Here is a 5,491-nt window from a genome sequence, read left to right on the forward strand (position 1 = left end):
TGGATAGCTTAAAGAAAGAAAATAATGACCAGAAATCCCTAGAGCCTTAGCGCAAGGCTTGGACTGAAACTCAGGAACTCTCTCCGACGGGGGAGAAAGAATTTCATCTCTTACCAAGGCAGGGCTGAAACAACCCCAAACCAGATGCTTGATCTGTTCTGGTGGAATTATCCATATTTGTTGAGGTATCATATTTGCTGAAATATCATATTTGTTGAGTTCTCAACCTCTGCAGGGTTCTTACACACAATTTAAGGAATGAATTCAGACAGAGTGAGAACCGAGAAGCAGAATGTGGATGACAGACTCAATGACGCAGACCCCCAAGCCCTATGGAGTCGGCCACGTTGGCCAAACTGTCCTGCTCCCCCAGCAGACGGGGCTGTCCTGCCTTCGTTAAAGACTCCTTGCCTAAGAGTGTTAGCTCCTGAAGGGAAACCAGCATTTCTCCTTGTCCCTCCAGGCTTATGACTCGATCAGATTCCAGCATGTTCTTGGGGACCAATTATAAAGTCACCCCTTGTAGGAGAAAGTTTATTCACTGACAGAATTAGAAGACTTTGCTAATTTATCTTGGCAAAATTCTAGGGGAATACACGTGGGGATGAATTCTCAGAAGGAGTATCATTTTAAAGCTGGAGGAATTTCTTGATGTTGATGAACCTGTCTGAGCTCTGGATTCAATGCTTTGGTTTGAGGAGCTGGAAGAATTTCCTTGATGTAAAAACTCAGAAGAAAGAAGTGTCCTCCCATCGCACACTCGGACCCCTAAGAGAGCACGGAAGAGACGCCTTTCACTAAGACCTTGGGAAAGAATCACTAATGAGGGAAGTGTCAACCTCTTTGAAAAACCCTTCAATGGCTGCTCTGTGGGCCAGGAATGCTGGTGGAAGTTGCTGTAGTTAAGCTGGCCCTTGATTTTGATGGAAATGAGAGGATCCTGGTGGGACAGAGGCCATGGGGTAGCACTCAAAGGTCAGAGGTTGGGTGGGTGTGGTGACCATTATAAGGAGCAGAGCCTCATGGTAATCAGAATGGTCTGAACTATAGGATTTTTTTTTAAACATGGTTACTGATCATGCATTTAAGGCTGAAAGAGATGGGGAGCCCACTATGGTCCATATTGATTCATATAATAAAAAAAGATGTATATCTCATGACTGGAAAATGACTTGAGCCATTATAATAAAAAATTTTCAGAACCCAACCTAGTCAATATGCAAGACCAGAGTCTGTTGAACAGAGTGGGCCCCCTTGAGGAAATGCTCTGCAATAATAATAAATTTAATAATAATATAATTCCTTCCAGCATCCCTCGTCTTTCCCCAAAGCGATCTATGGCCATACTCAGTAGCAGAGTACTGGCAAAGATCCTAGATCTTTTGGAAATTATTAGACACTAGCCCTGAACTAATGCTAATTCCTAAAGACCCAGATTCCCTCTGAGATTTGCTGATTAGAGTGCGGGTTTACAGGGATCTGGTGATAAATAGAATGTTGATTTGAGACTGCTCCCTGGCAGACAGCAGCTCTCCCTGTGGCTACTTCCCGTGTTCTAAGTGCATTGTCAGAATAGATAACCTCACAATTGACAGATTTACTACACTGGCTCCCTGACCACGGAGCATGGACAGGCCAAGCGAAAGTTACGGTACATTCCCAAACCACATTAAAATAGTAAGTCAGAGCAATGATACTTCTTTGGTGGAATCACAAAGATTAAAGCTACTATCACTGAAAGATGCAGGGGTAGTGATTCCATTTAACTTTTTGGTCTTTTTGGTTTAGACAGTGCATGAGATGGAGGAGTCTTACAAAATGAAAATGGATTATTGTAATTGATCAGGTGGTGATTCCAATTACAGTTCCACAGTGTTCCAAATGTGGTCTTGTGACTGGAACAAATGAATGCAAATCTGATCCTCAGAGATTTCCCCTCCTCCATCTTTGTTATGGGAACAGGAGAAGTACTTCGATTTCTCACATCAGGGACAACAGTACACCTCCCATCTTGCCGTAGTGCGATGTCCACTCTCCGACTTTGTCTAATCAACACATTAGTTCACGGGGGCCTTGATCATCTCATCATTCTGCAGGGCAGCACACGAGTCTAGTACATTGGTGATACTGTATTGATAGGACTGAGAGATCATAAAATGGCAAGTATCTTGGAGTATAATTGTGTTTTGGGGTATGGGAAGGGGACCCAGCTAAGCTGCTGGAAAAATAGTAATCTGGGAAATTCAGAGTATCCACTTCAAAGTGAAGACTAGGTGGTTAAACTTTGCATCCCTGATTGTTAAGAAAGGGGCACGTCCTTTGGTGGGCGACTTTGAATTTTAGAGGCAACACATACTGCGTTTGTATATACTCCTTCAAGCCATTTCCTGAGTGATCAAACAAGCTTCTGGCTTTAAATGGGATCAGAGATGGTTAAGACTTCAAGCCATGTCCTTCTGATACATTCGGTAAGTGGTGATTAAAGTGTCTGTGGCTGATTGTGATGTTGTATGGAGTCTTTGGCCAGACCAGAGAGGAGAATTACAGTTCATAGGAGACCCCTCACTTTTGGAGTGAGGCTCTGCCTTCCCTGGCAAATAACTATCCACCTTTTGAGAAACAGCTCTTGGCTTGCCCCTTGGCACTGAGGCTAAACATCTGACCATAAACTCTGATGTAATCGTTAGTCCAAAAAACCTGCCGTGTCATCTGTTCCACCTAGCCATTAAATTGAGTGCATCTAACAATGCTCCTTCATCAAGGGGAAATGGTATAAATGGGTCTGGACCCAAGCAGGTCTTGAAACCACAAGTACGTCGCATAAGCAGGGGGCTCCACCTTGCAGCGTGCTCTGTCTCTCTCAGCCTGCACTTCTATTCTCACAGGAATTCCCTAGAGCAGCTTATTGAGGAGAAAACCTTCTGAACCTGTTAACAAATGGCTCTGCATGGTCTGCTGGCACCAGGTGGAAGTGGGATGCTGTGCTATTACAGCCCATTTAGAGGTATCCTGGAAGGACAGACTAGGGAGATCCTCCCAGGGCAGCGCTTTGGTCCATCTCTTGAACTGGAAGAACAGAAGGCCTACATTTTACAATGATTCATGGTAAGTGGTAATGATTCTGCCAGATGGACTAGGACTTGGAGGAGAGAATGTTGAAGGCTCAGTGGAAGGGGAGCTTGGGAAAGAGGTAAGTGATTGGACTCTCAGAATGGACCCAGCACCATAAGCATACTTACGCCCTCTGAGAACACTCACCAGAAGTTCTGGAAGACCCTGGAAAGGAGGACCTTACAGGTAGACCAGATGACCTCCTTGTAGTGCCAGTTAGTCCCTTTCCCTGGTCACCCTAGTGCTTGCTCAATGGGTTCAGTGACAAAACAGCCATGGATGTCACTTGGTGGTGATAGATAGACAACACTGAATTTCTTCCTCCATGGGAGGGAACAGCAATTTTCCCTCATTGGAATAGCCATTTATTCTGGATTTGGATTTGCTTTCCCTGCCTGCCATAATTCTACCAGCAGCACCACCTGCAGGCCCTCTGAATACCTCATCCACTGTACGGTATCCCCTACAACATTGCCATAGACCAAGGACTTCATTTTATAGAGAGGAGTAAGCCAATGGACTGAAGCTAATTGGATCCATTGGTCATACCAGATACTCCATTGCCCGGAAGCAGACGGAACTATAGAATTACTGAATGACCTAAAGAAAAATTTAGTTCCAGAGCCAAATGGAATTAAAAAAGACTATGTCAGTGGGTCATGCTATAGGATGCCATATACACTCTTAACCAGCTGCCCATATGTGATGCTATTTCTCCCAATGCTAGAATACCTGGCCAGGGGACCAAAGAACAGAGCGAGGGTGGCCCCACTCATAATTCCTCCTAATGACCTTCTCTCCAAACTTGAGATATAAAAGTGTTAGTACCCAAAAAAGGGAATGCTTCCACTAGAGGATGTAAGAGTATTTGCATTCAAGTGGAGGCTGAGAATGCCAGTTGGCCATGGGAAACCCCTTACGTCCCCGGGCCAAACGAGCAGAAAAGGGGGTTGCGCTTTGATTGGGGTTATTGATTCTGACTATCGCAAGGAAATCAGCAGGGAGTAATAGGGACGGAAACTGTCTTAAGCTAAAAGTTAACTGAAGTCCACCATTGCCCTAGATGGCTGTCCAGTATCTTAGCTCCATAGGAATGACTGTTGGGGTGACCTTACTGGGTCCTGACCAAGGAAGGAGGAAATTATCTGATGCAGAGTGACAGAAGGAAATCTGTAACATTTGCCTATATTTCCTTTCCCCCTTCTTGTTGTTTATGTGCTAATACACTTCAATTTAGTGGTTCTTAATCTCCAATGCACCTGCAGTCATCTGGAGAATCTTGTTAAAATGCAGAGTCTGCATGAGGAGGTCTCTGTTGAGGCCCAGTATTCTGCACGTCTAAGCAGCCTTTCCCGACCCCTTTATATAAAGCAATTCTTCCTAAGTCACTATCTTTGTAATAATCCCGCTTTTTTTCAACTTCATGGCCGTGATCATTATCTGAGGTTATTTATTCACTTATTTAGATGCCCATTTGCTATCTGTCTCTTACACTATATGAATTGCATGAGGAAGGAGACCTTGAATTTCTTACTCGTCTCTGTATTTCACAGCCCAGAGGACAGCATGGGGCACAAAGTAGGCCCTCTATCAATAGCTGTGATGTGAATAATGTAACTCGGGCATCACTTGCACTCCCACGTGTCCCTAGAAACACCAAACACACACAAGGATGTACGCGTGCACAATCATATACTAGGTGTCAGTAGACAGAGTAGGACGAACACACATGCCAGTGAGCATAGAGATTCGCATGCACACGCAAACATGTGACCCACACGTATCCGCACACACAGACACACAGGAGCATAGCATGAATGCACGTGCTCACACATTTCCTCCAGGAAACTCAGGCAGGCATCAGAGTCCCAAATGTCACAGGCCGGTCCTGCAGTGCCTCAGGCTAAGGCCCATTTTCACCACCTTCCTGTCCCCTCCAGGTGGTCAGAGTTGCCCCAAACCAGGCGGAGAAAGAGCTCAGAGCTTGGAGCCCTTCACCTTCCTCGCAGACGGACCCTGCTGACCTCCCTCCCTGTCCGAGCTGGTGCATATCTGTCAGAGCCCTGGGTACGGAGTATGTGGAAGGCAGTGTCTGGGGCTCCTTCTCCCTGCTGCTGGCCAGGTACAATGCGGGTGCCCAGTCTGTGGATGGGAAGCCTGCCGCCAGAGAGAGGCAGAGCCTTGTCCACCATCATGCAGGAAAGTCCCAAGGCCAGAATCATAGCTGTTCTGAGCATGGTGGTTCTCCCTATGACTCAGGGCCCTGGTGCTTGCTCCCGCGTGCCCCGTCCCGGGCCCCTGTGTGGAAAGGGATTGTAGGCTGCTGCCCAGGCCCCAGTCTATCTTCTTTGCAATTATCTGGCCAGGAAGCCCAGAAGCT

This window comes from Leptonychotes weddellii, chromosome 4 (genome assembly GCF_054177405.1).
Source record: "Leptonychotes weddellii isolate Sample4059 chromosome 4, ASM5417740v2, whole genome shotgun sequence".
In the NCBI taxonomy this organism is placed as follows: domain Eukaryota; kingdom Metazoa; phylum Chordata; class Mammalia; order Carnivora; family Phocidae; genus Leptonychotes; species Leptonychotes weddellii.